The 8,067-nt window shown below is 38.6% G+C and overlaps 1 protein-coding gene across 1 annotated transcript in view; it reads left to right on the forward strand.

Moving 5' to 3' along the window:
* The window catches only part of MYO3B (myosin IIIB), a 2,630,788-nt gene extending 2,623,906 nt beyond the window's left edge, over positions 1-6,882 (forward strand). The window contains exon 28 of the mRNA XM_044075508.1: positions 5,799-6,882. The gene's annotated coding sequence lies outside the window, so the exon portion shown is untranslated. The remainder of the gene's footprint in view (positions 1-5,798) is intronic.
* The last annotated feature ends 1,185 nt before the right edge of the window (positions 6,883-8,067 follow it).

Here is an 8,067-nt window from a genome sequence, read left to right on the forward strand (position 1 = left end):
AACCAGGCACACAGGCCGAAAAAAAAGCAGTTCTTACTTTTCTGCTGTAATAGTCAGAAGCTAGATTTATTTGTTTAAATATGTAAACAGAAAGTGACCCCACACTCCCACACCAAGGAAGCTTTAATAGCCACACTAAATTTTCCTGTATTTGGCTGTTTAAAAGCAGTAAAAAATGTTTTCTAGTTTGATAATTTAAAGTTCTAAAAGGTTGCTAGATTCTCACCATAGTGTGGTTTGGCCCTGCCTATTCCCCAGATGACCTTTTCCAATCACTGGTCAGGTCACTGGCGGAGCTTGCCAGGGAGCTGTGGGAGTAAGTGGCCAATTCTGGCTCACTTTTCCCAGGAGGATAGCATTGGAAGGATTCTGCTGCAGGAGGGCAATCTGAGGAAAGGCCAAAGCCAGGAACCACAGACCCTGCACTAAGAACTTAGGAGCTATGAGCCCACCAATGAGTATAAATCAGTCCAGCCAAGAAGTTGGGATGTATGGGAGGTGTGTAGCTGCACCTGGCTCACCATAGCAAGCTTCATACTACTTTCCATCTAATGAAAGAAAAAGGTTATGAGTATTCAAAATTTTTCAAAAACACCTCATGAATGCTGCTGGATGGTGACTGCAATCCCAGGCTACTGCCTTCTTTTCTCAGCATTCTAGGTTGGTGGGAGAGGGAGGAATGAGTACCTCAACCCCATGTGTAAAAATGGGAAAAGGGATTGTGGATGGATGGATGGATGGATGGATGGATGGATGGATGGATGGATGGATGGATGGGTGGATGGATGGATGGATGGAGTGAGTCTGCAGGAGATCAGGGCTTGATGAATGTGGAGGGGTTGGTGTATTTCCTTGTGCTGAAATTAATGTAGAGTGCCACCTTCTATGATACTGGGTTACTCACTGCATAGAGCTGCCTGCTGCCTATGGATTTTATGACTGCACCAGCACCAGATTAGCCAGTACCTCATGGATCACCTTCATTTCACTACACACCAGAAAACATATAATAAAGTCTTCTGTTTCCATGACCATGTTTTGGGTTGAATCTGAAAAAATACCCATGATTCGTATTTTCCTGATTACAGTTCACCAAATGAAGTCAGCTCCAATGGCATAGCAGTATGAAGCCGTGGCTATGATGCAAGTGAACTGAGTTTACCAGCTTGGGAACCTATAGGAGCTGGCAATTGAAAAGAGAGAAATGACAAGGTTTAGCTGTTCACAGATTTTTCAGGAGGATGTAGAAATGCCTTGCTAATGTGGCTAGGCCATTCTTTGCAATCCTAAAGGCTCAGAAAAGTAGCTGAATGAGTCATGCAGGTAGACATGGGTAGTATCGTGGGTCAGTGGCGTTCCTAGAACATGCATTATGGTTCACAGTTGCCTATCACATATTTATTGGCATGCCTGGGGTGGAACCTCTCTCTCATGAGTCAACCCACCTAAACTGTGTACAGCTATGGTGGGTGTCTGGTCCTCTCATGCCATTGCCATTTGCTTCACCGTTCAAACTGGCAAGTTGGTGCACCTGGCCACCAGGTTACAGCTGGACTTGCATAAATGTATATATGGATTAGGATTGGGCTGAGCTCATGGAGGACACTGTGTCACAGCAGTAGTTTCAAGTGAACAGAATGCTTATTTATAGTAATAAACAAATTAAAAACAAAATTCATGAAATGAAAACACGAAAAGAACCAACAAAATTGGGCACCTCTCAATAAAGTTGTACCAGGCAGAGCCCATTGGATGGAGGCCTCACAGTACACCCAAGATGTACTGGAGTTATGGTACCTCTCAGCTGCCTTGGGAATGCTTCAGGATCCCATTGGCTAAGCTGAACCTGTGATTGAAGAAAGGGAGAATTGCTGTTTTCTGCTCAGTCTACTACTAATGTAACCCTGACAAGGAGATAAGGATGGAGAACAGCTGAGAGACAGGTACTGATAGAGACAGACAGAGAACAAAGTAAAGCTTCCTGTCATTGTTATTAGACATATTTTCTCTATTCTATGCTACTGAAATCACCTTGCCTTTTTAATGTTTATATACCTTATGCCATTTATGGTATTTAAGGCTAACCTACAAAGGTGTCACATTCTAGTATAGGTAACCATATCACAAAGCATTGGCATATTCATGACAAGAGTGTAGAATTGTGAAATGGATTTAACCTAAAAAGTAAAATAAACTTTGCAAAATGTAAGCTCCTTTCTCTGCAGTTTAGAGTGTTCTGCCACATATATATTTTCACTCTAAGGTTACAGTGCCACAGAGAAATGACATCTCCCATTAGTTTACATATATTTTCATAAACCTGTGTTCATATTTGAACACAGCAATGGTTTGACCTTCAGGTAAATCAATGCAAATTAAGGGTGTCTTATTTCCACAATGCCTACATACAGACTGATTGACTAAATTAAACTAAACTAAATAACATTTCTTCATGTTGAAGGAAGGTAACAAAGTGCAACTCGAACTTGTACGCTATGCTGAATGGAAGAAAGACTCCTAGTTCACCAGCTATATTTTTCCATAGACAGGGTAGTTGTTGCTTTAGGAGATACCATTGAAACTTTTTGTCTACTGAGACAGAGATGTATTTGCCACATCTGTGCAGAAAACAGTTCATGTTTAATTGTGCTATGTGTTTGTTTACTCTATAGACCCAAAAATCACCTAAAGACTACATGAATCAGAGAGATTAGTATGCAATATTTTTAATAGCAACAATCTCATGCTTGTTTACAATCTCAACATTTTGCACTCTAACCATACATGTAAGCGTCTGTCTTTTTATTCTCATCCATCCCTTTTCCCAAATCCCCTGATCTGTCTATGGACACTAGCTGCTGCCCAGTGTCTTATTTATAGTCAGCAGGTTAAAAATGAAATAAACAAAGCTCTCTTTTCAGTCACATCATAGCTCAGCTGGCAAGCAGTGCTTCTTTATATGACTGATATTGCCTTTTCATTTTCAGAAAGCAGATCTCATGGGTTTATACAGATTTGTTCCCTTTTTCTTCATTTATATGATCTCCGACTGAGCGACAACTCTTTGATTTGACAGGGTCTTTGTTCCACCCAAAGGCCTGTTATGTAGCTGAGGATCACTTGTCCTTAATCACTTCCAACAGCAAACAGTAAGATCTTTAAAGACAGAAAACAATATGGTGTATATTGGTTCTCTTGGAAATGAATGACAGAACTCGAGACAGAGATGACATAAAGTTGTTTTGTACTTCTGCCAGGCAGGCAAGATCATAGAAAACCTAGGAGAGGATGTTCGCAGTTTGTGTTCGTTTTACACACAAATGTGCACACACACACACACACACACACACACACACACACACACACACACACACTGAAATATGGCTATTATATGTATCTGCATAAATATATATATATATATATATATATATATATATATATATTTTTTTTTTTTTTAAATATATATATGTGTGTGTGTTTATAGAGATAGATATATAAACACCTACACACACTGAGATATAAAAGAGTCATGGATTAAAATCACATAAAAAGTCCAAAAGAAGTAAGCCAGCATTCAGAACTGTTGAAAATAAGAATCCAATGTTTAATTGTGTTTCCCAAAGACCAAAATACAAACCAGGTGCAGCTATAGACATCAATATATAAAAATATAAAGACTTTGTGTGTGTGTGTGTGTGTGTGTGTGTGTGTGTGTGTGTGTGTGTGTGTGTGTGTGTGTGTGTGTGTGTGTGTGTGGTGTAACTAAGACTATAAGTTTACTTTTTGGTCACTTATCATATATACACACACACACATAATTGCTGCTACCTACGGAGGAAAGCATTCCTATGCTTATCAGTATTTGTTCCTCGGTGATTCAGTATAGTTTAAGATTAAAGAGTTAATCCACACCAGCTGGGGTTAGGATATGATGCATCTTTTTATTCATTAATCTATGCATTGTTTGTATTGTGCCTCATTTCATGTTTAATAGAAAAGTGAATATAATCAGTAAATGTTAGGAAAGAAATTTATTGCATTCAGTGGAAGTAGAATAAGTGAGGGAACGTAAATGTGTTAGTGAAATTGTGTTCAGTTTCTAAAACCCCATGGCTAACAGAGCAAATGTGGGAAAAACAGGAAATGAACACAAGAAAAACAGTTTCTGCAGTTATATTCCAAGATTGCTGTGTAGGTAAATGGAGAAGGTAATGCCTGTACTTTCATTCTTTTAGCATGCTGTACTTTAGAACAACATGTTTTGTATGAAGTTTACTGCCTGCCATGTTTCATAAGTGACTATAGTAGGACACAATGCAGGCATTTATGTTAAAACTTATCTGTATTCTTTATCATCTGAACAAAACCAGGAAGTTACTTTTGTTCTAAACTGTACATTCCGTTCTGTTATAATAAAGCTGTTTTATTAATTATCGGACTCCATGGTTTATCTGTAAATAGACTACCCAGTAATCTATTAGTCAAAAAATCCCCCTACAGCTGTATTCTAGAGTGTGTGTGTGTGTGTGGGGTGTGAAATAAAATAGAACTAAACTGCTTTCAAGCATAAAGTATTTACATTTGAAAAGAGACAAAAACTTATAGTGTACTGCACATTCTCTGCAGGTAGAATCAACAGAGAATTGCTAAATAAAGGATTTATAACCTTAGGTTTACAGTAAATACAGATTCTTTTATCCCCTAGTTACCCACCCCTCCCCACATCATCACCACACACAGAGTTGTACAGGGAATACATCCCCTTGGCTATTGTGGCTGATCTGTATCTTCCACAACCTTACACACACACACACACACACACACACACACACACACACACACACACACACACACACACACACACACGCACACCATAGAAAATGTGCGCTGAGCACCGACTCAGCCAAACGTATTCCCTGCCTTTCAGGCAGCAAGCACTGTGGCCTGCTCTTCTCCTCAAATATGCAGTGCTACTTAGCCTCAAAGGTAAAATGGAAAGAGATCAGGTTGCAAAGCAAATCCTTCAAATCAGGGAGGCCAAAGTTTGATCTTTTCCATGTTTTAGGCAGGGAACAATAGCAGCTTTCTGCTACAGGAAAACTTCAAAGCTTTCCCAAGTGACTGTTCTAAGTAAGACTTTGTTGTAGCTCAAGGAGGAAATTCACAGATGTTGTTCTCAGATGAGCTGCCATTATCACAGCTCGAGTGCCCGTAGCCTGGAGCACCTTCTTTTACCATGTATTAACCAGTGCATAGCAGATGTGGGAGCTGCAACGTTTGAGGGAGGAAGTGGGGAGAGGGAAGAATTGGGAACAGACTCACATCTAAGACTTGACACATTTTAGTTAGCACTAGCTTTTTGCATATGATGGCCTTATTGTTTGCAGGTACCACTAAATTACTTAAAGCTAGAAAAGAAGTGAGATACGCTGTCGTTAGTGGTCTTAACAGAAGCAGCAGTGAGGGGAGGGCAACTTATTTTAACCATAATCATGCATCCTTATAGGGCTGCTGTTTATAAACAAAATGTTCAGGTAAAGCATAGAACTATGTTTTCTTCTGAAGCTGTGACCCAACTGTTACTAATTTATTAATGTAGATGGCAAAATGGGTATGTGAAGCTACTTTGTGATAGTCATACATACATGTAGCTCATTGTTCAGCTGAACATGTAGGAAAACAGTACATCTGCAAATAAATACTGTGAAAAAGTAATGAAAAATAACAATATGGACACTACCATCTTACTATGAACAGTGACTGTTCTAAAAAAAAAAATCTTTTTATTTCTTCCACAGGTTCTTTGTTTCATCTTTGGTCTTCTCAAGCTAAAAGGGACTTGATAGCAGCTTTTGAACTAAGGAAATCTTCATCCTTAAAACAATTATCATTTCTTCCCGGTGCTTTCTACTGAACTCTTGTGAGTTTGATGCTTAATACTTTAAAATGTGCCACAATGGTTATGATAAAAGAACTCACCTGTTAAAAAGAATGATATGAAAGAGAATGTTCCAGGAACACTCACCTTGTAAAGTACCTTCAGATGGCTGTACATACCAAGGCTCTCCATAATACCATATCGGAACTGTCTGAAAATAATAGAAAAGGGATTGCAGTGCACTTGAAGTGCATTCGTCTGTGAGTGAATTGTCTGCTCCCGTGTCAGTATTGTAAGAATGAAATCCTAAGTAATTACAGGAAGCAGCTGTTACAGTACAGCAAACTAACAAAAAAATGTATATCCTACTTTCAAAGTATGGCCATATTTTATTCTGCTGTGCTTCTACAACCCACAGAAGCAGCATCAGGAAGACAGCCGATCCAAAAATAGTGCAAGCCATCACAAAAAGTTTAATTCTGTTTACCCCAGTTCCTCATTATTACTACTTACTGTTAAGCACAAGTAACACCCAGGAAGCACCTTCAGCCCATTCTTGCTGAGGGCAGTGATACAGAGCAGCTGGTACTGGTAGATTATTATATACTACACTGTTAAATCTGTAAAACCTTAAGGCAAGAGACCAAGAAAATGAGTTGGTGGCATCCTGCCATTCCAAGTACAATTGACGTGTGCTTTGTGGAACGTGTTCCATGTTTATACAACATACTTCTTCATTTGTGTATGTGAGGATAAAACAAATGTTCAGATTTCTAACAGCCTTAAGTAATTAATAATTTTCCTCTCTGAATTAATTGGGGAGGAGCATTTTTCAGTTCAGCATGTGTGTCTTAGTCCTCTGCCTTCCTAGAAATCATTTTTTTCCATAAAAATGTTATGGCCTTCTGTAATGATTGTGACTTGCATAGTCTTTATGCTGTTTTTATGTTGTTAATTTTAAAAGCACTCACAAAGTGAGACCAATAAAGGCTACTACATCAAAAGATGAGAGTAATAATTTACTTAAATGAAATACAGCACGTTTCACTTATATCATGCCTAAACATAATGTAATTATATAAATGTTACAGAATCATTATTTCTCAAGTAAATGTGAGTTGATCATTCATACATGGATTATTGAACTTTGTAAACTGCCAGAGGCTCTAAGATACCATGAAGTTAAAGGATTACGTGTTTTGAGAAACAAAGTACTTACACAGCGCTTATATTGCACGCTGTAGTCATTCATTTAGTTACATCATCTTCCTCCTGTATTATTAAAGAAAGTTCTTGGCACACAGGATTGTCACTCTTTACATTTTCTGTGATCCACGTGACAAGATATGACTTTAAGAGTGTAATCTAAATGCTAGAGTATCACAGACTTTAGTCCAGCAATTTCCCTAAGCAGTTCAAAGAATGCAGGATTGAAATGGCACTTGCCAAAAATGAGGACTTACTAACTTAGGACTTAAAATCTGGTGTGGAGTGCAGAAGAGAGACAGAGGTCCCTCACCCCATGAACACACAAGCGCGCACTCACACACACACACACACACACACACACACACACACACACACACACACACACACACACGATACTTCAGTTTACTGTTTGCTTTTTTGCTGAATGCATTTCCTCTCATTTGTGCTTAAAAGCTCATTTTCATTCAAAGACTTCTCAAGAAAATGTACCTCATCTACAACTGGCTTAGAAGGTGACTATATCTATATGGTTAAAATGCTATCATGCAGACTATTCTTCTACCAGAGATACTTGAATACCTTTTGGTGGTGTACATCTTTTAAGCACCGTACAGCTGTACATTCTTGCCCCTTCTTTCAACAACAGGCCCATATTATTTTTTTTATGCTTCCTAATCCTATCGTGTCATTCTGTACTCCACTTTATGTTAACCTTAACGATGTGGAGCTTGCAGTATGCCATAAAACAACTGTGGAGAGGATAAGGATTCAGAGCAGTGTAAATGAATAGAAACTATGTTAGCATGATACTGTGTAGCTTAACATAGATAAGCTGTGATTTACCCACAGTAGGGGCAATGTCTGGACACAAGACCAAGTAACCAGGCTGGAGTACCAACACCATGAGTAATGTCAGACTTTGCCAGACTCATCGTTGGTGCATAACTATTATGTGATCTCATTTATTATTTTATTTATGT

The sequence above is a fragment of the Protopterus annectens genome, chromosome 6.part1 (assembly GCF_019279795.1).
Source record: "Protopterus annectens isolate FY-2018-M chromosome 6.part1, PAN1.0, whole genome shotgun sequence".
NCBI lineage: Eukaryota > Metazoa > Chordata > Ceratodontiformes > Protopteridae > Protopterus > Protopterus annectens.